Source organism: Acartia tonsa, chromosome 5 (genome assembly GCF_053477335.1).
Source record: "Acartia tonsa isolate MP-2025a chromosome 5, ASM5347733v1, whole genome shotgun sequence".
Lineage (NCBI taxonomy): Eukaryota > Metazoa > Arthropoda > Copepoda > Calanoida > Acartiidae > Acartia > Acartia tonsa.
The window spans coordinates 38,719,044-38,744,479 of NC_137264.1; the positions used below are offsets into that span (position 1 = coordinate 38,719,044).

At 32.5% G+C, this 25,436-nt stretch overlaps 1 protein-coding gene and 1 long non-coding RNA gene across 2 annotated transcripts in view; one reads left to right on the forward strand and one right to left on the reverse strand.

Annotated features, from left to right (window-relative positions):
• Window positions 1–20,995, reverse strand: part of LOC145320342 (uncharacterized) — a 61,089-nt gene extending 40,094 nt beyond the window's left edge. The window contains exon 1 of the long non-coding RNA XR_013880165.1: window positions 20,914–20,995. This is a non-coding gene — a long non-coding RNA (uncharacterized LOC145320342). The remainder of the gene's footprint in view (window positions 1–20,913) is intronic.
• rno (PHD finger protein rhinoceros) overlaps window positions 1–25,436 on the forward strand; it is a 389,004-nt gene that overhangs the window by 251,550 nt on the left and 112,018 nt on the right. The window lies entirely within an intron of this gene.

Consider the following 25,436-nt stretch of genomic DNA (forward strand, 5'->3'; position numbering starts at 1 on the left):
GTACGATGTAGAAAGCGTAGCAACTCTATAATCATTATTACCAGAATGTCCGTACGTCCATTTTAAACATGTTGATTTTTTTACTTTTTTAACAACGAATTTTTATGTGATCTACATATCCGATTGATCTGATTTTTGGTATATTGATTCATGGGACTACAAAGTATAATGTTATAAGCAAAGCAACTCTATAATCAAGTCCTAAAAATGTAAGTATTTCCACAAACATTATCCTGTGCCAAGCAGTTTTTTTAACAAATTTACTTTTTACAATTTTGCTTCGACTCTCATACATTTATTTTCTGATTATTCAGTTCTGACACTATACAAGTGTTAATGTCCGTATGTCCTACCGTTTCAGTGCTTCGCTTTTATGGATGTTGTCATCCTTGTTTTTAGTTTGAATACTGCTAGTTTAAACCAATCAATCAAGATTTAATAATCGTCCTGACAAAAATAAGACCTCTGTATACTAGATGTTATCCTTACAAACATTCTATCTTCTATAATACACAGTAGAATGATGTCTGTCCTACCGTCTGTCTGTCGGTCTGTCTGTCCGTCTGTCTGTCCGTCTGTCTGCCCGTCTGTCTGTCCGTCCCTTTAGATCTCGGTAACCACTGAACCGATCGGATTCTACTCTTCAGGGAATATACCTAATGGTCCTGTGGTGGTTTTAAGCTATTTTCTTGGGGGATGGGACACCCCCAACCCCCCCAAAAATGACCCCCCCTTTTTTTAAATTATTTAAAATTAGTGGTGGAGTGGGGGCTTCTCGTCAGTTAATTAATTTTTTTTTAATTATTTAAAATTTGTGGGGGCATCTCCAGAGGTAATTTTTTTGTTCTTTATTTACCTCTTGGGGCTAAAGGGCGAAGTCGCTAGTTACTTTATAAACTCTGATTGGTATCAATATGTGTTCATAAGGGAAGGAAGTGCAATAAGGTTTCAAGCTGGTTTTTACATTTACACCAATAATCAAAAATTATAGGGATATATGAAAATATTCAATGAAGTATGGGTATATTTCAGAATATCCACTGGATTAGAACCGATTGTTGACTTCATAGTTTTTGACAATTTTTAAAAAACAATGAAGCTTCTTATATTATTGTCTGTCTGTTTGTTATGCACATATCTTTATTTTTATATTCTTCCTTTTCATTCTTCCCCTATGCTATGTTTGGAACCACTTAACTCGTGTGGACATACGGACGGACCAACGCTAAATGCAGAGAAGCTCTGTTCGATTAAAAATGCTAAAATTAGATTCCAAAATTCCCCTGCTATTCTAATTTGTCCAATCTTTGAAATATGAAACCATAACATTATAATCAACAAATATCTATTACAAATTTCTTATATTATACATAATTTTAATGTGTAACCATATAAAATCTATAAAACCATCCTAGGACCTGTGAAAAGCTTCGCTAAAGGGAGAACTCAAGGCGATTGTTTTTTTCTTTAACGATTTCTCTTGGGATGGTGATGGGACCCTCTTCAAAAATAGCTAAAACCCTTCACAGGACCTGTGAGAGGCTAGACTGTAAAGGATAATTATTTCGGTTCAGCGATTAGCAAAAACCATCGGTACAAATAGACAGACAGACATCCGGTTACTTTATTATAAGGATAAAATATATATTTCGTGGTTGGCCAGTTTTGTACGAAATTGTCCCTATAAAATTTGTAATCTATCTATTTAGGCTCCTGCATAAGTGTATCTATCTATCTAGGCTCGTAATAATATTCCATGTATCTATCTATCTAGGCTCGTAATAATATTCCATGTATCTATCTATCTAGGCTCGTAATAATATTCCATGTATCTATCTATCTAGGCTCGTAATAATATTCCATGTATCTATCTATCTAGGCTAGTAATAATATTCCATGTATCTATCTATCTGGGCTCGTAATAATATTCCATGTATCTATCTATCTAGGCTCGTAATAATATTCCATGTATCTATCTATCTAGGCTAGTAATAATATTCCATGTATCTATCTATCTAGGCTCCTAATAATATTCCATGTATCTATCTATCTAGGCTCCTAATAATATTCCATGTATCTATCTATCTAGGCTAGTAATAATATTCCATGTATCTATCTATCTTGGCTCGTAATAATATTCCATGTATCTATCTATCTAGGCTCGTAATAATATTCCATGTATCTATCTATCTAGGCTCCTAATAATATTCCATGTATCTATCTATCTAGGCTCCTAATAATATTCCATGTATCTATCTATCTAGGCTCCTAATAATATTCCATGTATCTATCTATCTAGGCTCGTAATAATATTCCATGTATCTATCTATCTAGGCTAGTAATAATATTCCATGTATCTATCTATCTAGGCTAGTAATAATATTCCATGTATCTATCTATCTAGGCTCCTAATAATATTCCATGTATCTATCTATCTAGGCTCCTAATAATATTCCATGTATCTATCTATCTAGGCTCGTAATAATATTCCATGTATCTATCTATCTAGGCTCCTAATAATATTCCATGTATCTATCTATCTAGGCTCCTAATAATATTCCATGTATCTATCTATCTAGGCTCCTAATAATATTCCATGTATCTATCTATCTAGGCTCCTAATAATATTCCATGTATCTATCTATCTAGGCTCCTAATAATATTCCATGTATCTATCTATCTAGGCTCGTAATAATATTCCATGTATCTATCTATCTAGGCTAGTAATAATATTCCATGTATCTATCTATCTGGGCTCGTAATAATATTCCATGTATCTATCTATCTAGGCTAGTAATAATATTCCATGTATCTATCTATCTAGGCTCGTAATAATATTCCATGTATCTATCTATCTAGGCTAGTAATAATATTCCATGTATCTATCTATCTAGGCTAGTAATAATATTCCATGTATCTATCTATCTAGGCTAGTAATAATATTCCATGTATCTATCTATCTAGGCTCGTAATAATATTCCATGTATCTATCTATCTAGGCTAGTAATAATATTCCATGTATCTATCTATCTAGGCTAGTAATAATATTACATGTATCTATCTATCTAGGCTAGTAATAATATTCCATGTATCTATCTATCTAGGCTAGTAATAATATTCCATGTATCTATCTATCTAGGCTCGTAATAATATTCCATGTATCTATCTATCTAGGCTAGTAATAATATTCCATGTATCTATCTATCTAGGCTCGTAATAATATTCCATGTATCTATCTATCTAGGCTCGTAATAATATTCCATGTATCTATCTATCTAGGCTAGTAATAATATTCCATGTATCTATCTATCTAGGCTCGTAATAATATTCCATGTATCTATCTATCTAGGCTACTAATAATATTCCATGTATCTATCTTTCTAGGCTAGTAATAATATTCCATGTATCTATCTATCTAGGCTAGTAATAATATTCCATGTATCTATCTATCTAGGCTAGTAATAATATTCCATGTATCTATCTATCTAGGCTCGTAATAATATTCCATGTATCTATCTATCTAGGCTAGTAATAATATTCCATGTATCTATCTATCTAGGCTCGTAATAATATTCCATGTATCTATCTATCTAGGCTCGTAATAATATTCCATGTATCTATCTATCTAGGCTAGTAATAATATTCCATGTATCTATCTATCTAGGCTCGTAATAATATTCCATGTATCTATCTATCTATGCTACTAATAATATTCCATGTATCTATCTTTCTAGGCTAGTAATAATATTCCATGTATCTATCTATCTAGGCTAGTAATAATATTCCATGTATCTATCTATCTAGGCTAGTAATAATATTCCATGTATCTATCTATCTAGGCTCGTAATAATATTCCATGGTTTTGGTGACAATCACATCAAACTACTCCATAATCAAGTCGATACCAGGATCAACATTCTTTTTGTCAATAAATCAACATTTATGGTGTTTTAAAATATCTAAATCCCAAGGGATCTTAGGGGGTAAGACAATGGATGATAAATTGATGTACGTGTCCTATTATAATACAAAAATTACTGCTTTAGTAAGGTAAGATTATCAGTTGAATAGTTTAACCACCAAATGATGATTTAATAAAACAAGGATGACAACATCTATAAAAGCGAAGCACTGAAACGGTAGGACAAACGGACATTAACACTTGTATAGTTTCAGAACTGAATAAGCAGAATATAAAAGTATAAGAGTCGAAGCAAAATTGTAAGTAAATTTGTTGAAAAGCTGCTTGGTACTGGATAATGTTTATGGACATTTTTTTATTTTTAGGACTTGATTATAGAGTTGCTTCGCTTATAATATTGTTCTTTGTTGTCCCAGGAATCAATATACCAAAAATTAGAACAAACGGATAATTAGATCACATATAAATTTGTTGTTAAAAAGTAGAAAAATCATCATGTTTAAAATGGACGTTCGGTAATGATTATAGAGTTGCTACGCTTTCTAAATCGTACCTAACTACTACAGGAATCCTCATGCAAAGTTTGAAATTGATAGGACAATTCTAACTTGCCTAAATTAACGAATAAAAGCTATCTATCTCGGACGGACGGGCCGACCCTAATTATAGAAAAGCTTCGCTTTTAAAAAGGTACCAATTTTTTTACTTTGGGTATCAGTACATATTCCCCTGATCTCCCTCCATGATATAGCAAGTTTAAATAGATTTAGAGAATTTTTTTTAAATTGAGGAAATTGAAAAGTAATTTACTTGATGACTGCTACAAATGGTTCGACCACAAGTTTTTCTTCCCCCCGGGGGGAATTTAGGGACACTAGACTCCCCCCCCCCCCCTCTTACCCAGATAACTAGGGAATCTCCTCCCCCGGGGGGAAAAAGGGACACAGGAAAAAATCCCCCTTTGTTAAGCAGGTGCTTTTTCAAAACAGAGAATTTAACAAGATAGCATATAAGGAATTTGATTGTTTGGCTACTCTATAATTAGGTAATATGCGTACGCCCATACATTCTTAAAGTGGCTCATAGATTTACAAATTGAAACAAAAATCACTATCAAGAAGAATTTAGAAATTGGTTCTTGATATAATCCAAATTTACTATTTTAGCTGTACATTACTTTACTTTATTTTTATGTATTGACAAAGAGGACACTTTTTGGTAGTTTTAAATGGACGATTCCCTGGAAAAAAAGACTATGATCAGATCCATATCACTCTCACCCCACCCTCTCCCTAATAGTGTTTATACAAATGACCTGAAGTGTTTATACAAAACTGATAATAGTTTCAAATAGCAAATTCCAATTATTAAGTGTTAAGTTGTCAGCTTAAAAACTTTAAAAAACTTTTTGAAGGCAATCCTGAAAGTATTTAGATTGCAGCAGCCATTTTTGAGATTTGATATTAACAAAACAATTTATTACCTTACATATTAGAGGTTGAAATAGAAAATCAAATTATTATAAATATAACAGTGGAGCTTTTTTATCATTTTCTAATTTTCTTTGTCCATATAACCATACATATGCTAATTAATTGAAATAAAAAGACACATGTCCCCACACACACAACCCACATTTTGTCAGCTAATAACCAGGGATAGGACAATGTGAGATTAATTATAATATTTCCAATATTTATTTAATGCCTTCTGTTAGAGTTTGTTAGTATTGGAGAGGATGAATAACTTATAAAACTTTGCCTTTGGTAGCTTGTCAATAACGGGGAATAAGAGGGATGTAGATTAACCCCCCCCCCCCCTCCCTCCTACCCCTGGCTGATAACACATTCATTTCTTATAATGGTATTGACACAGGGGTGTGCAAAGGGGGAGGAGTCATACAACACCCACCTAAACCTTTCCAGAACCATCCCCAACCCCCACCCCATCCTCTACTAACTTTACTAAAACTTTAGGGTTATATTGAAGATTAATGGGGGAGTGGGAATATAGAACACGTGGTAATTGTAATGATAATGGTCGTAAGGGGGAAAGGGTTCGTGAAGAGGGGGGTGGGGGAATATAATTACTAATGCTAGTTAACGCTTACACCATTTCCATCAGCAAAGTGCAAGACAACTGCCATAGAAAAAAAACATATAGAATACACAGGAAGATTATTTCTAATGATTACACAGCGACTGGAAATATATGATAATAAAACAATAAAAAACAAAGGCCATACATAAAAAGAAATGTATTGTTGCTAGTAATGCTTATAAAGCACAAGAAAATTGATGTTTGCAATTTAAATCAAATAAAATACAAAGATTTTAATAGATATGTATTATTGGGGGAGGGGAGAAGGTAAAAATTCAAACTTGCATGCTAAAAATATCTTGAATTTACAAGATTAGAAAAACTTTGAGTTATGAACAATAAACACGAAAAAGAATTTTTCAGGTTTACATTTTTTTTAATGGGACATATTTTATTAAAAGATATATTTCATTGCACAATTAGGTTTTCAGTAGACTTTATAAAAACTTTCTAGTTAGTTCATTAGTTAAAATATGCAATCAATCAATTAGTATAAAATCATAGGATAACTTTAAACACAAATCCAAGTCTTACTTTATTAAAAAATGATTAAAATTGATATGAAAATATGAAATATAAAATATCTGTTATCAACAAAAGATTGTGCAGTTTTTTTGTTGTATCTTTATTGAGGATCATTTAGAAATGCAGAAGCCACTTATACGTAATAAAAATATGCCATGAATTATTAAAAATGAAGTATTCAACATCTTCAAATGCATTATTATGTTTATTCAAATTTGTGAAGCTAAATGATATCATTTATATTTCAAAATTCAAAAGAAAAGAAACCCTACAATTTTACATGGTCTGATCCTTTTGCGTTTAACATTTCTTGTTCTATATTCAAATTCAATTTCTATTATATCAGATTAGGAAGTGTATTAGTTAAATCTACATATATCTCTTATAACTTAATTATAAATCTAGAAATTTTACCAAATTATCACAATTTATGTGCAATGAAAAACAATGTATTGCCAAACATGGGTCAGTTTTATCTTTTTTTTTGAGGCAAATACCAAATTGATATGATAAGTTGTCTTTGGTAAATGATTATTCGAATTAAGAAAAGTTTTTTTTTTTGAATGTAAGATTTATCTTTGAGGGCTAGAAATAGCAGTTTAGTGTGTAAACTCCAAATATTATTTTTCTATCAAACATTTCTATACATAATTTTTCTGTGGAACAAACTGTACCATTGTTATTCAACTAACCATTTGTCCATGGCAAATGATTGTACATGCCAAAAAAAATTATTTGTGAATGTAGGACATGTCTGTCAGGCTATAAAATGCATATAGTGTAAAATCTATGTATTACTTGGAACTAAATATTGCACTGTTGTTCTACCAACTATTAGTCTATGGAGAATGATTGTACATGCCAAGAAAAGTTTATTTGTGAATGTTGGACATGTCAGTCAGGCTATGAAATGTAAAAGTGTAAATTCTATACATAATTTTTCTATGATCGAAACTATCCAATTACTATTCTACAAATCATTAGTTTATGGAGAATGTTTTAAAAGATAAGTTTATTTGTGATTGTAGGACTGTCTGTAAAGAGTAGCAGAAACAGAATTTAGTGTAAATTCTATACAATACTTTTCTATGTTCAAAACTATTTCAATGTTATTCTACTAATTATTAGTCCATGGCAGATGATTGTACGTGCCAAGAAAAGTTTATTTGTGATTGTAGGACATGTCTTTGAGGACTAGCAGAAATGGAATATAGTGTAAATTTTCTACAATACTTTTCTATGTTACAAACTATCCCATTGTAATTCTACCATATATTAGTCTATGGAGAATGATTGTACGTGCCAAGAAAAGTTTATTTGTGAATGTAGGACATGTCTGTGAGGACTAGGAGATACAGAATACAAATATAGGCTCTAGAAATATTTACACTTGAGATAATATCAATATTATTTACTGAGTACCTCACAAAAAAATGTCCAAATTTTAGAAAAAGCTAAATAGACAAAGACAATCTTGTAATGAGATTTTATTGATTGATTTTGATAGCTATCATGAGCAAAATCAATGAGGTAAATAAAAAGTAATAAATTTTCGCTCAATTAACTAAAATATTCATCTTCATTCTGTCTACATATGTGAAAACTAGATAGTTGAAATCCCTTGAGATAGAAAAGTATATAGAATACTAATATATTGCAATTTATGTTGCTAATATAGTCACCAGATATTGGTCAATACGTTCCTTCCTCCGTTGTCAGGAGGGGAATCGTTATATTAGCCAGCTGGGAGGAACTTCAGGATATTAAAGAATCTCTCACAATATCCATGTATTCTATATCCATTTTAATAGACAAGTTCAACCTCCTTCCTATTTTGATAAAACTTTACAAGTCCACCATCCCCTCCTTCCCTGCCATCTGTCTGTATGTCTTTATAAAATCTCATCTTCACTGAAAGCTTTAAGTAAAATGAAATGACACGTACTTTTTCAGTTTCTACGCCGTATTTGAGAAATAAAGAGAAAAATACATTTAAGTCTATGACGTTAGTTTTAAGGATAAAGATACATTTCAAAGAGACATTTTAAGAAGCGAAGCTTTCAACATTTTGGGTCTTTCCGTCCGTCCGTCCGTCCGTAATGGGTGGCTTTTGTAGAACATTTAGATACTTTAGATTTTTCTTGTCAATTTCAATTTTGGTATTATGATTCCTAAAATAGTTGGGTACAATTTAGAGAGCATAGCCACTATTAATCGTAATCAGAAATTCAGTATGTCATTGTCCATTTAAAGAAATATTAACCTAGTAATAGTGTCTAACTTTTTATCTTTGTGACATAACAAAAGTCGAAGGATGAGAGGGGAGGTGGGAAAGAAAACCCCTAAAAAAGAGATGTATTTTTGTTACGTCACAAAGATAAAAAGTTAGACACTATTATTAGGTTCAAGAAATATGATTCTACATTCGGTATAATACTCCTTTTACATAATCGTTTGTGTATATTGATTCCTAGAATTATAAGGCATATTTTATAAGCGCGGCATCTCAATAATTAAGCCTCAACAAGTAAGTGAGTATGGTTTGAAATAAGACTTGACACTTAAAAATTCATTTATTTTATCCCTAACTCCCTTCAAATATAAGCCTTTAAAATGTGAAAGTTAGTAGTTTGCAGTTTCTTAGGGAAATATTCAATTTACTTTTTGCACAGTGTTCACACATTTATAAGCAAGAATTAGATTTGCCAAGCGAAGATTTTTAATAATATGATTTTGAAAGTTATGTTTTAACATTTTTGTACTACTTTTGAAAGATAATTCTCTATAAATGTTTGGTTAAAGCAAATCAAGCAAAGTTACGATATGACTATATTTTTTACTAAATTTTAAAAATATATATAATTATTTATTGATTTATTGGCTAAACCTGCAAAAAAAATGAATAATAATAAAACTTTGCTGTTAAGAATCAAAATTATTTTGGTTAAAATGCGTGGACACCGTTTTTGCGTCCATTTATGCGTGAATCTTTTTGACAGGACAGAATTTCATAAGGAAAACATATACGTACTTATTATCAGAGAGAGAGGGGACAATAGGCTGGTTATTACACAAGTCCCCAAAGTTTTATAATAACGTTTTCTTATTCGTTGGGTTAACAACTTTGGAGACTTCTATTGAATTTTGATTTGTTGATTCATTAAGTTGAGTGTCCTAACGTTTCAACCACTAGTTTTAATCTACAGATGGGTTAATTTTTGTATCATAATTGAGGATGTACATTAATTTATTGGCCTATTGTCTTATCCCTTTAGATCCCTAAAGGAAATAACTTTGAAAGGAAAGTTAAATATATACGAGTGTCGTTCTTCTGTCATAATGGGAAATTTAAATATTTTTTAATTCTTAAAAGTGACAGGGATCTAAAGGGATAAGACAATCGATGATACACAAAATAACCCCCTATGTAGATTTAAATAAGTGGTTGAAACGTTTGAACACTCAACTGAATAAATCCACCAATCAAAACTAAAGTCCTAAAAGTTGTTGAGCCAACGAATAAGATAATGTTGTTATAAAACTTTGGGGACTAGTGTAACAAACAGCCAATTGTCTCCTCTCTCACGGTAAAAATAAACTTTTCTAAAATTAAGGTCGGTTCCTACGTGAGTTCTGCAACGATAAGGTACAAATTAGAAAGAATAGCAACTCTATAATCAGTTTGATTCCTGTAACAGTTTGGCATAATTGGCAACACTATGTTTATAATCTACTTTTTAGATAATTTATACTATATCATTGTCCTTTATGTTGACTTTTGAATGTTGCTTCCTAGGATTATTAGGCACCATGAAAAAAGCGAAGCATCTCTATTATCAAGTATAAGTAGGTCGAAACTAAAGATAGTTTTGAAAAGCTATGTAATGATATGTCCATCGGATTATTTTTTTATGTTGTCATCCTTATTTAAAGAATAACCTACCCTAAACTACTTTGAAATTGCAAAAAAAATTTGTAAAAGTATGTTTCGTGTTTTCTGAGAATAACATATTCATTTGTAAAACAAATAAATCCTGGGGTGCGAAAAATGTTTTTAACAATAGCAGGGGCGTGCAGGTGGTTGCGGAGGGAGTATTAACACCCCCTTTATCAAAATGTAGATAAATGAAATGCATTTTAAAGATTTTTACCCACCCATCCATCCCCCTCCCCAGGCTGAAAATTTTTGTGAACACACCTGAGCAAAAGTGTGTAAAATTCAGGGCTCGGCCGACGCGCATCAGCCGCGTGAGCGCCTCAGTATAACTGTCATATCACAACTTCAAAATTTAGCTGGATGTCTAAACCTGTTCCTAAACAGAAAATCCATCTTTTCATAATTTTATTTTTTCACTCAATGGGGGGGGGGGGAGAGGTGGTTTAAATTTGAGGCTTATGCGCGGCTGAGGCTTAACTGCTGAGCCCTGGTGAAATTGTATTTATAATGTCCATAAATAACTAGAGAACAATAAATGAAGAGAAATAATGAAATAGAAACAGTCAAACCAGAGAGGGTACTAAATAAAACAACCATAATGATCAGGGTCCTAAAGGGATAAGACAATGGCCGATAAATTGATGTACATCCCCAATGATGATACAAAAAATTACCCCTTGAAATTTAAGTAAGTAAGTTGACTGTATCAAAATCTTACATGTTTTAAGCAATATAACGACATATGAACTGTTGATTTTTTATTAGAGTAAAACACTAGAGGGGGAAGGGGTTAAATAACTGTATGTCCTCTTCCCGAAGACTCTGTGCCGAATTTCCATTGGGTTCTAGAAAATCAACCAATAGCGTCGGGAATATTAACACAGCCATGCAAATACAAAAGTATCAAAAGCTATTTGCTAGCAGACGAAAAAGGTCACCAAAAGGGTTCTTCAGGTTTGATTTTTAGAACTAACTAACAATCGATTCAGTGGTGTGCAAAAACTTACTACTTTATACAATAGTATTGGTTATTGTGTATGTACGCTTGCAGTAGATGGCTTGGTAAATAAACAAAGACACAATAGAATTAACATTAAATAGATGCATATAATAAATCAATCGGATAAAAAATTACATGTAATTATGTACATAAAGTTATAAGTTTTTTGTCTGCAGCTTAGGATTTCGATAACTATTGAACTGATTGAGTTCTTCATGTTAAGAAATCTTTACATGCAGTCGAGGGATGGTTTTAGGCTATTTTTCTGTCCTACCCAATAAGTCCATTTTTGAATATGGAGCCCCTTGAAGCTAGGGTCGCAGCTACTATAGCCGCTACGCTCTTAGAGGTCTCTAGGGGCACTAGAGGTTTTCATTAAGACCTCGTTCTCTAATGATTAATAATTGTATTGGCGACACAATTAATCTTTTGTAATAGGTATAGAAAAGGTTAATGTTTCCATTTTAGGACAGGTAGGGAGGGGACATTGGATGTTAATAATACCAGTATCCGAATTTTTATAAACACGTCCTTTTATTTGTTTGCTTAAAAACTTTGATTTAGTTCCATCTTGTAGATAAAATATATTGTTGGAAAAGTTAAGACACAAGTATCTTGTAAAACCCAATCAAGATTAAACCTCCAAATGTCAGAACGAGTTTTTAAAAATTGAGCGTAATTTACAGTCCATTGCCAACTCCCTAACTGGAATAAATTAAATATAAGTTAAAGTATAAATATATTTTGTCAATATTAATAGAATATAATATTATTTCTTTCTCGTATTCATTCGAATCCGGTGGATAGGAACCGGTTCTATCCATACGAAAAAAACTATGTCTAGCATCGTATTACATCCAGTTTTCTACGAATATAGAAATGTACAATCATAAGATTGAAACCAGTTTTTAAGCCCGTGCCTTCGGCATCTCGGGGCTAAAAAAACTGGTTTTAATCTTATAGTTGTACATTCTATAACTGCGGAAAGCTGTTTATAATACGATGCGAGAAATAACTATTCTTTCCTTGTGATAATATTTAGTTATACCTCCTATACAGAAAGATCAGTGATGTAGTGATATATAAATGAAAGATGAAATAACACTTTCCAATATTTTTTACCCAAAATAAACACACAAATAAGAAGAAAAGACTGTAATGTTTATTAGATCCCAAAGTTTTATTAACACGGTCTCTTATCAGTTGGTCTAAAAACCTTGGGTAATTTGTTGTATTTAGTATCAAAACTTTATCCTATAATATTAATTTACATGATGGGAAATTTTATTTAACCTATATATGAGTTTACACCAATTTATTATTACCTATTGTCTTACCCCTTAAAATCCCTGATAATAAGACTACAATATTTAGCACCTAGAGACCTGCGTAAATACTGTATGCTGGAGAGGGGAATTAGTGTTTTCCTTTGTCTAACCCCTACAGGGTAGTAATAACTCTGCGGGGCTAACATTAACCATCAAATATGACCTAGCCTAACCTGCCCTTAAGCAATAATCAAACAAACAAAAAAAATACCACTTCTTCTCATTTTCTATTTATTTAAAAAATAATGAGCTGAGGTTCCAGTGCTCAACAAGGCACATTAAAGGAATACGTTTTGCTACTGACAACCCAAACATACATATTCCTATATTTATGAAACGAGTATGTAACTGACATTTTACATTGTTATACAGAATGTAGGAAATAAATACATTTATATGGGTTATAACCTTTAAAGCTGTTTTTGGATCACGATCATCCCCTCCCAGGACTTTTTTTGACCAAAATAAATTGGGGTTAAAGTGCAGTATATGGTGAAATATTGCTTTGAGCGAATGCTTCCTGATTTCTGGGATTATTACAAGGTTCCTAGATCTAGCATTACAAGAAATATTTTTGTAGCCTCAAATGTTCAACTTTCCTATATATTTTGTCAGCCATTGACACTTTATTAAATACCATATAGTCGACATATACCATTGAATAACAACATGCGATTGCGATTACTGTGATTAATCCAATAATTGTAATCTTTTTGCTGAAAGCAAAAAGATTATAATTATAATCTTTGCTCAGAAAAATGGCACGAGGTGGGGGTTAGAGGGGGCAAAAATCGCCGACCGACGATTTTTGACGGCGCGTAGCGACGGCGTGCTTCATCCGATTTTAGATTTTTTTTTCATGGACCTCGGTAATAACCAGACTTAGATTGGGCAAAAGGTCCCGTGAGATTATCTCAAACCGTTTGGGCGTGGCGAAGGAAAAACCGCGAAAAAATGGCCTAAAAATTTGCATCCGTGCAAAATCACCGAAAAAATCCATCAAAAAAACCCTGTTTTTCAACTTACCCCACAAAGAATAACTTTTTTTGTATAAGAGATAATGGAACGGGACTTTCGCAGGGTGAAAATTCAGCATTGCGGGGCGCCAAAAGTTTTGGTTTGGTGACCGTGGGGTGTCGGGATCCACCCCTCCCACGCCCCCAAAGTGGCCTTGTAAATTTTTTTCAAAAAATTTCAGTTTTCGCCCCTTAAGAGGGGGAAGGAGTCGCTTTAGCGACTTCATGCATCTCTTTGGAGTTGTAGAACTTTTCAAGGCGGACATTTCTTTACTTTTGTTTGATTCGCCTCCGGCGAACCGTTTGGCCGTTATTCGCCGCCGAAGGCGTGATTTTCGGCGATTTTTGCCGTTCCCTAGGACTTAATGGACTTCTAGGGGGGGGAAGAAGTTGTCTAATCAAGTTCGTGCTGAAATACTTTTTTGTAGGCAATTGCATTGGCTAAATTTCATGTAAAGCAAAAATTTTTGTACATCTAACCGGTTTTGCTCCAGCTGAATTTCAAAATTGGGCTATTTTTTTAATTTTAATATTTTTCTTATTTTATCTATATTTTCTTGTTGGAATGAATTTAAATCACTATAAATCATTGTTTTTTTCATGATTAAATGTTATTTTGCCCTGCTACAGGCTGCCGCAGGCTGCCTTTTCTTATAATTTGGCTGTAATTATATTGTTTTCATTACTTTTGATTACTTTTTATCTCACGCGCGCACCAACGGACTGGAAAATCTTTGCTGTGCGGGCCGAAAAAGATAACACTTTCCATCGGACCTATACTTTTTCTCGACCCAAGCAAAGATTAATTCAATAATTGTAAGATTACTGTGAAGAGTGGGATCCATGCAGGGTTATCACGTAGCTTGGTTAACCTAACCCAATCAATGCTAAACCACGATAACATAAAAGAAATATTAGCGAACCTGATTTTACAAATCTAGAATGATGGATATGTATTTCAACATAAGATTAGGCATACAAAAAAATATTATTTCTTTCACACTTCCCTTTCTCTTTCCCTCTACTATGATGTCAGTAGAATAGGTAAGCCAAAAGCTGTGACATCAATTCCCTTTTTCCAAGGACACTAAACACAGCTACGATTACAAATGTTGTTAATCCCCATCAAATAGTATTATTTATTGGTAAATCAAGGGGGGGGGGGCAAAATAATAGTTCACAGTCTACTCAAGGGATATTACTTATATATGTTTGGAGGAAATGTATATTTTATAGTCAAGAGTCTTATCTCCAGGAAGGAAAGGGGACATTGGATCTATGTAACAATGGTACCTAAAGGTAGCTGTCTATAGTGCCCTAGCAAAATGGGGATAGATGTCACTGCTTTTGGCCTACCTATACTATACCCTATACCCCATCTCTTTTCTAGGGGGTTTCTTTCCCACTTCCCTTTCTCTTTCCCTCTACTTAGACGTCAATAGAAGGTAGGCAAAAAGCTGTTGACATCTGTCCCCATTTTCTTGGGGCACTAAACACAGCTACTTCCTAAAGTCTCATAAACACAATCTCTCATTGGTTGACTTAAAACCCCCAATTTTTTCCACTTAGTAATCAGGGATCCTAAAGGATAAGACAATTAACAATATGTAATCCTAATTATAACAAACAAATATGTAATCCAAATATGTAATCCTAATTATAACAAACAAACTACCCCCTTTGTAGATTGAAATTATTGGTTGAAAAGTTTGCACACTGATAATTTGTAACCAACCAATTTAAAGTACCCAAAGTTTTTGATTCATAAAATACAATAACGTGAAAACTTTGGGTACCAGTGTAATTTTTAGTCCAATTTCCCCTCCCTCCTAGGTATTAACCAATGTAATGTAAAAATCAAAAATAACAATAAACTGAGATTGAATTACTAACCAAAATTATTTATGTTTCATAAGGTCTTTGGTGTATATTTGTATATTTTATATTTGTTACGTAATAAGGAATAGCAACATCCATAAGTAGCGAAGTACAAAAAAATCATGGCTTGACAAACGGACAACGTAAGTTATGGAGCAGGTGTTTGGCTGTCTCCAAAGTTCTAAATAGAATGAAAATACATAAATAGAAATCGCCATACGTATGGAGAGACAATTATAGAGTAGCTTCACTGCTAAAAAAACGGAAATATCCCCCATAACAAAATTTGTAAGTCTAAAAAGTCTATGGGGACTATTAAGGGGATTAAATAACCACCCCAAACTGCTAAACTGTTACAATAACCATAACAAAAATATAATAGAAGAAAAAATAGACTGTTCATTATATTGAGTAAATTATAAAATTTGGCAGAAAGATTTATTGAAAGGAATCTACACCAAAAATTGTATGCTGCAATTATATGATGATACAAACACATTGTAGGAACAATTCGACCACATTATTGGTTTGTGCACGCATGTAAAAATTCAGCTTTGAATAGTTTAATTTGTTATGACATAGCTTTAATTGAAGAAATTACAAATTTAAAATTTTCGTTATATCAAGGGGTCTTGATTTAGCAAATTTTATTCGAAATTGCTCAAAATTTGAATACTTTTGTGGCATAATGTTGGCGTAAAACTTGTTTTGTTCTGTAACTAAAGGGAGTGGTTAAGAATATGAAGAAAGAAGGAATTGAAATATGGTAATATTTTGAATTTTCACTTAGAATTGTTTGTCAGAATCCTGGTCCCTTGTACCTGTTAATATCTATTAAAGGTTGTTCTAGAATGTATGGGTCTATTACCCGCCCCGGCCACATGTTGTTATATTGATGTTGAAATTAATATTCGCCATTTATACAATATGTCATTCCAGAGACCATGTCATAATCTGAGCTGGATCTTTAAATCATTTTAGTGGTGAGCCAGATCGGGGTAAGCCAACTTTCCACCAATGAGAGCACAGCATTTTATGAAATGCCGCGCTGTGATTGGCGGAAATTCGGCGCACCCCGATCTGGCTCACCACTAAAATGATTTAAAGATCCAGCTCTGGACAAATGAAAGGATATGGTGCATTCACACAAACTATTTCTTGACCACTGTCCCCCCCAACCCCTAACCATCTTATTCTGGTTTTGGAATACTGATTACAATAAGTACCATGTTTAAGCGAAGCAACTCCATAATCCAAAATTTATGTTTGTACTTAAAACAATATCCTGTATATAAAGCAGTTTTGCAACAAAATTAATTACAGTTTTGTTTAGTTTAAATATTTATAATCTGCTTTTCCGTGTAAACAAGTGTAAATGTTCATTTGTCCTGCCATTTCAGAGCTTCGCTTTTATGGATGTTGTCATCCTTGTTTATTGTCAATTTTTGGTAATTTAAAAAGGCTATCCCCCATCCAATTTCCATATTTTTTCTATTCCATTATACAGCCATGCTAAGGACACAGCCGCTTGTTTTTAAAACTTCATTTTTTTTCGACAAAAATCTTAATTCAGAAAAGCACGTCTGAATTAATCATGTTTTCTTTTGCAAATTAAGGATCAAGTCTGGTTTGCGATAAATACGGGGGGGGGATTTTTAATCTTACTGGTACCCAAAGTTTTAAGAATCTATCTCAATATGAATATACAAGAAAAGTAACCAAAGTTTTAAGCAAACGAATGAGAAAGCATGATTATAAAACTTTGGGTAAGAAACAGCGATTAGTGTCCTATAAAAAATGACTTCATACAATACAAATGACAAATTATAGGCCAGTATACATTGTAATTGACTTATGGTAAATTGTATACTGGCCTATCATTGATCATATGTATAATATGACGTCATTTTTTGGACACGATCCCAAATTTGTCGTCGCCAAAAAAAAATGGATTATCCATGAAAAGTATTTTGCAAAATAAAAGGGCAAGTTGAGGGGAAAATTGGATTTGATTTAATTTTTAAACAAGTTCTAATCAGGGAGGGAAAGTACAATGATGGTTGAATTTATATACAATTCATACTTTTCCCCCAAAATAAAGAAAGTTAGTAAATTAAATGAGTTTTTTGGGGGGGAGATTTATTTAGCGTCCATTGACCTGTCCCTAGTTCCATGATTTTTAATTGACAAACAACATTTAGATTTATTGAAAATATAGAATGACAGCTCGAGAGACAGAGAGAGAGAGAGAGAGAGAGAGAGAGAGAGAGAGAGAGAGAGAGAGAGAGAGAGAGAGAGAGAGAGAGAGAGAGAGAGAGAGAGAGAGAGAGAGAGAGAGAGAGAGAGAGAGAGAAGAGAGAGAGAGAGAGAGAGAGAGAGAGAGAGAGAGGAATCGAAAGAAGAATGAAGCGAGAGGGAGGAAGAGAGAGAAAGTGATTGTTAGATGATAGAGAGAGAGAAATTTAGAGATTGAGATATTGAAAGAGAAAACAAAGATAGATAGAAAAATACATATATAGATAGAAAGAAAGACAGAGGAAAGGATAGTGAAACAGATTGGGATAGAGAGAAAGGGAGATATTGACAAGGAGAGAGAGAGAGAAAGAGAGAGACAGACATTATTGCTATTGAGACGCTGCGTTATTAATAATTGAAAACAAAATTTTAATAAAAAGCAAAAATATTGTTTAAATGAAGCCCTCCAGAGAAAACAAAGTTTTTATCGAATTTTTCCATTCTTTATTTAAAGTTTGTTAAGTTTAAAATCAGGGCTGGCAGCCACAGCCAAGTTTTATACATAAGTTGCAGCTGCCAGCAAAATTTTGAATATTCTGCAATACTGTTTATCAGCTGCTGCCGCTATAATTGACGGGTGCTAGCGGCTTAAGAGATAGGACAAAGGATAATAATTTGATATACCTCCCCAATGATAAATTACAAAAGTACACCTGCTGTTGATCAGAATTACCGGTTGAAAAGTTCAAAATACAACGTAAAAGTATTAGAAAATTTTTTTGAGCCATCTTAATTGCTATAAAACTTTGGGTACCAGTATGATGTACAATATGTCCCCTCTCTCCCTTGATTTCAATCTTTAGCAAAACTACCTTTTTTAATGACAATTGACGAGCCCTAACATTTGCGGCTGCCAAGCCCTGGTTAAAATTGAAATGTCAGGATTAGATTTCTAATACAAAATTATATAAACTTACAAAATGAATGTATCAAAAGTTACTTCTCAAATATCATAAAGAAAAGAATGAAAAGTCCTCTAATATCTCGGTAACTGCTAAACCGAATAAGTTCTACTTCTCAAAGATTTTACCTACTTGTCATATTTAGATAAGCCAATGGATAAATAAATTGATGCATATCCCAGTAAACAAAATTGCTATAAATCTAAATTAAAATTATTGATGAAAAAGTTTGGACATTGCTAGTTTGCACTGGCTATTTCAGATTTATTAAAAGTACCCAAAGTTTTGAGGAAACTGAGAGAACGTGTTTTTAAAAATTTGAGAACTTGTGTAATTTAAAGTCAATTGTCTTCTCCGCCCTGATTGTAACACAGTTAATATGGGTTAGGGACTTAGCCGCTAATGAAAATTTGTATAATATTAAAAAAAAATATGATATTATGCAATGAAACGTTTTGCTAATTGACTAACTATTACCGAAAAATATTATTATAGAAGCAATATAAAAATAATGAATATAATAATGTATTCACGAAACTAGTTTATTATAAGCAAGAACAAATATTTTCAAATCTAGTGCATCAACAATTTCCTTGTAAATATTAGAGTAAAACAATAGAAGGGAAGGAGTTAAATAATTGCATGTCCATCCATACCGAGGACCCTGTGCCGACTTTAAATTGGGTCTGTGAAAATCAACGAATAGCGCTGGGAATATTAACACAGCCATTAAAGTAAAACTTTAGAGGTAAAAAGGGTTAAATAACTGTATCTCTCAATCGCTCTGTTCTTGTGCCGACTCCCAATTGGGTCATTGAAAATCAACCAATAGTGTGCTGTGCATTAACACAGCCAAGTAGAAGAAAACAATTTGGCAGCAGACGAAAAAGGTCATTGAAAAAAGGGAGGGAGTTAGTAATCTGTATAATAAATCTAAATGATAGATCTGTTACACAGCCAATGTGCTAGTAGACGAAAAAGGTCACCAACTGGGGGATCCAGGTAGTTATCTGTTTAAACAGATCTATATTTATAAATTTATTTTGTAAACAATTGTTATATATAAATCAAACCCCTACATAGAGTCCCTTTCTTCCTGATGATAACTTACATTAACAATTTGATTCTAAAAGACATAACTAAATTATGGAGTAGCTGCGCTAAAGTAAAATAAATTAGGGAGGGGGAGGACATTGGGCTATAAATGATACGGGTACTCAAAGTTATCAATAACTGTGGGTAATTTTATTAAATCTTTATTGGTGGATTAAACTAGCAGAGTCCAAACTTTTTAGCCAACAATTTTGTCATTATTATGGATGTGCATTTATTTGTCTTATCCCAAAAAATCCCTGAAAATAAATGGGACCATTTTGCCGATAATAATCACTCAAAACAGAAGTATATTAATCATATTTTTTATACATACTAATAATTTACATACAATTAATATAATAATAATTATTTTTATATACTTTATAAAACATGAAATAAAAGTATGGTATATTTAAAGATAAAATATAAATACAAAATATTTGGTAGATAAATATTATATATACATAGATTAATTAAAGATGATGATTTTAAGCTCTTGAAAATAATTTTCAATTAATGTAAATTTAGGAATACTTATCACTTGATTTTTTAATAGTTCAATGGGAGGGGGGGGGGGTTCCACTCCTTCAGACTAATTATAAATAAAAAATATATTACCCCCCCCCCCTCCTTAAAAATAGCTTGAACGACCTAACATTATGAGACAAAGCATCTCTATAATTAGGTCTTACTAATCAAGTATGTCCATTCATTTTAAGCGTCCTGTAGCAGGAACTGGATGGATAAGCAAGCATATAGGGAATATTCACAAAATATTTCACATTTAAATTTTCTATCCTAAACATCACATTTTTCCCATGGCGTTACGGAAGGCCTGAAGGACAGACAAACTGAATTATGTAGTAGTTTAAGTTTTAAAAAAACGGGTTTTTTTCATTTTTGAGGTATAAATTTCCTGATGGCATGTCCAAAGCCGAGGATCATAAGGCCTATACTTGCTCGCAACAAAAACATCTTTTTTTTTCTCTATATATCTGAATTAAAATTAATCAGAAAATAAAAATTAGTAAAAATATTGGGGAATAGTCCCTTTCGTGACATCGCACCTTAAGGGGCGATTTGTCGTATATTTAAAATGGCTTTTTATAGGTTATTTTTGGTTAGGTTATATTGGGTTAAGGAATTGCCCCACATGGTTAGGTAATTGGCCCCGCAGGGGCTAGAAATAGGAGAAAACCTACTGTGAAAAATATGAAGAATCGCCCCTTAAGTTGCGATGTCACGAAAGGGACTATACCCAAATATTATTCACTAACTGTCCTTTTGAGTCACTTTTTTCGTATCACGTTATCACTTTAAATCACTGTTATAAAAAGTTTAGATACAGATTGTTATTTTAATAATATTTCTTCCGGAATGAAACCAGTTTTACAAGTTAAGGATTTTATAATATAAATTTTTTGCGCATTTCGTGTTGTGACCGCTTTTGGGCTTATTAACTTTCTGCCATTATACTTTGTTGTCCCAGGAATCAACATACCAAAAATCAGATCAATAGGATTTTTATATCACATAAAAAGTAAAAAAAATCAACATGTTTAAAATGGACGTACGGACTTTCTTATAATGATTATAGAATTGCTACGCTTTCTAAATCGTACCTAACTACTAAAGGAATCACCATGCAAATTTTGAAATAGATAGGACAATTCTAACATGCTTAAATTAACGAAAGAAGCTATCCGTTTGTGACGGACGGACGTACGTATGGACGGACGGACGGACCGACCCTAATTATAGAAAAGCTTCGCTTATAAAAATTCAATCACAATAAAAAGAAAATATTGACTGCACAAGACCCAGGTATATACAGGAATAGCACATTGAAAGATAAAATAATCATTCGTCTAATTCTTATGTGTGAAATTATATTGTAGGCAGAAGAAACGGTTGTAGATTAATTTATATGTAATTGTCCTCTCCCTCCCTATAAAACATGTTTTATATATTAAAATTAATAAAATAAAACTTTGGGGTTTAGAAAATTTTTAATATAATTTTTATTGGCGAAGCTAATCTTCAATTTTATGACTTGCTTGTTCGTACGTCGCTACATCCCATTGTTTTACAAGGTTAAAATGTAATAAGGGTTAAGACGAATATATATTTTATTTTACAGAGCTTGATCTTTAAATGTGTAGCCGTAGCCGTGGCCGTAGTTGTGGCCGTAGTCGTAGCCATCGCCACTGCCAGTGCTGCCAATAAAACATGGATTTTTAAATGTTTGAAGTTTTTACGTATTATTATTATTATTTTTCTTCATATTTTTGCTGAAAATTTAAAAAGTGGTGTGATTTAAAGATCGCATATAGCCGTGGCCACGCGAAGCCAATTTGATTTAAAGATCGCTATTAGGTTAGTGGCTGTACCTTTGGCCACGGCCACGGCTACAGCTACACATTTAAAGACCCAGCTCAGATAAAGAAATGAACATTATATTGCTGTTTCTACATTATCCTTTTTAGAATTTTTCCTTTTTCTCCAAAATTAAACTTGAAATTATTTTATTTTGAAACAAAAACCTCAATGACGTAAATGAAAGTTTTGATGAAAAATCATAAATTCTGCGTAGCTAAAAAGTTATATTTGCGCATTTTTAAAAAGCGTAACTTTTCTATAATTAGGATCAGGAAGAAATATCTAATGCGATTGAAAGAATTGTATGGTCGTTATGAAACTTGGCGTGATTGTTTGCTCTGCAGGGATCTTAAGGGATAAGACAATAGACGATAAATTAATGTACATTATGATTATGATAAAACAAATCACCCTTTTTGTAGGTGAAAATTTTTATATTAACAGTGTCTAAACTGCTATTTTTAACCAATCAATCAAGATTCAACAAAAGAACTCAATTTTTTAAGCCAACGAATCGGAGACTTGTATATAAATAGACTGTATTTTTGTGATTGGTGTAGCAAAGATACTTTAAAAGTACGTCAAAAAGTTCTGTATGTCATTTTAAGCTTGAAAATTTTCCAATTCTGGAGGGGAACAAATATGATATAATAGTCCAGTAAATATGAAACAGATTTAGAATAGATTTGTATGACTTGTATGGATGTAGACATCCTTGTCTCTTTTCTATGACTTCATAAATTCAAAACAAATATTAATTTTGGTTTTATGCAATAGAATTTATGCACTTTTGTAATACAATTCAGGCAATAGTATTCTATAGTTTGTCATAACGTTTTTCATAACGTTAGTGTAAGATAAAAATAAAAAATTTACTTTTCCTTTTTTTGCCCTTGAATCAATGAATACATTCATATACTATAAGGTAATTGATACGCTATTACGGAAAAAAATTTCCTTGTATGAAAAGGTTTTCCTTATAATTAATCCCAAAAATTAGAATGAAAGTGTGAAGAAAAAAGGATTAAAACGGAGGCCTATATATAATAACTTTTCCCAAAATAAGATTCTTTTACGCAAACTTTTTACTGAAATGAAATATTTTTTATATCTGTTATGCGAAATTAATTTATTGTTTGTGAATGAAGTTAAAAATCTCGAAAACGGCTTTAATTTAAGGAAGCATTTTGGTAAGGAGGACAATATAATAGCCTTTCCATTTAAGGAAATCTTACAAAATTTATCTAAATTTTAAAGATAAAACTCGTCATTAATTTATTTTTAAAAATTAAATTCAGACTTCAATCTTACAGACTGGCGGATGTAGATAACCTGAGTATAGATTGGCTACGCTTTGTAAAACTCTTTCTAGGTCTTATATGAACGTTTCTGGGTCCTAGTGTTTAACCTTTTTAACCAATAAACTTTATATAAAAAAGGGATACATTTGTTTATCATCATTGGGGATGTATATCAATTTATCGTTCAATATCTTAAGATTCCTTATTTCTCCTAACAAGGTTAATAAAATGAAACATTTAAAAACTAACCCAGAAAAAAACAGACTGACAAACAAACCAAATTTATATGGTAGCTAGCTGCGCTTAACCATTATAACACCATGTGACCGGCTAGTTTTCATTATACGCCCAATGTTATAAGGACTAGAACGATTGGGTATAACTAATAAGATTTTAAAGTTCTTATATTTCCGAAAATGATTATTATAGTGTTTTATTTTATTTTTATGGTTTTTCATCACTTGTTACTGTGTTATTTATATAAATAACAACAATCTGTATTCATTTTTTAATAATCACAGAGGCATTACTCATATTATGTTTGAGAACAGTACTAAAGGACCAAAACTGTATGTAAGAGAGAAAAATATAATAGAGGCTCTGCACCCACCTCCCCGTTATTATCCCTTTCCCCCCTTGCCCTTTCTCTTTCTCCATCTATATCTACATTACTCTTCCTCCCCCCCCCCTCTCTCTCTCTCTATCTAGTAATGTAATATCGCCCCTAACCTCTATTAACCCATGTTTCCCTCCCCCCCCCCACCCATCCCTCTTTTCATCTAAGATCGCTATAGAACAGCCTTCCCCTGTGTACGGCGATACCCAAGAGACTTGTTGTAACCCCTACCCCCATCTCCCCACCACCACCCCTATACAGCTGAAAATCAGTGGAGTTTTTCCATTAGATATTCAACAAATACAATACATATATATAAATAGTTTGATGACCGTCCTGTGGCGATTTTTTTTGTGGGGGGTCTACCATTGCCAAGGAATATTTTGAAAAAATTAGTAGCCTCCGCAAAAATAGTTATAAACCTTTGAGAATCTACCCTGTAAAGGAGAACCATATCGGTTCAGCGGTTTGTGAGATCTTTTGGTATAAACAGGCAGACAAACATCCAGTTAGTTTAAGGATTACATGCAGTAAAAACAATAGTTATTAAAATTTAAAATATTATGCTGTGCTAATAAATTATTTCTACTTATACTAATTGTAAAGTTATGAATGAGTTGTATTCACATAAGAGTATCATAATATGTAAAAATATATTTTTAAAATTTAATCTATAATACAAAGTAGAACGATGTCTGTCTGTCTGTCTGTCCGTCTGTCCCTTAAGATCTCGGTAACTGATCGGATTCTACTCTTCAGTGTATATACCTATTGGTCCTGTGGTGGTTTTAAGCTATTTTCTTGGGGGGTGGGACACCACCAACCCCCCTAAAAATGAAAAAATTCCCCGAAATTTTTTTTCTTTTTCTATTATTTAAAATTAGTGGTGGAGTGGGGGCTTCTCACCAGGTACTTAATTTTTTTTCAATTAATTTCCTCTTGGGGCAAAGCCCCTAGAGGCTAGGGGCGAAGCCGCTAGTAGGATAAAAAGCATAATACCAACCTACACACCTAAACTGATTATCTGAATTTGTTGGAAGTTTAGCTAGTAGCTATTAAACAAGAAAGACCTAATTCATAAAAGCGAGGCTTTATTAATAATACAATCCTTATAATAAAAAAACAGTATGTCTGTCTGTCTG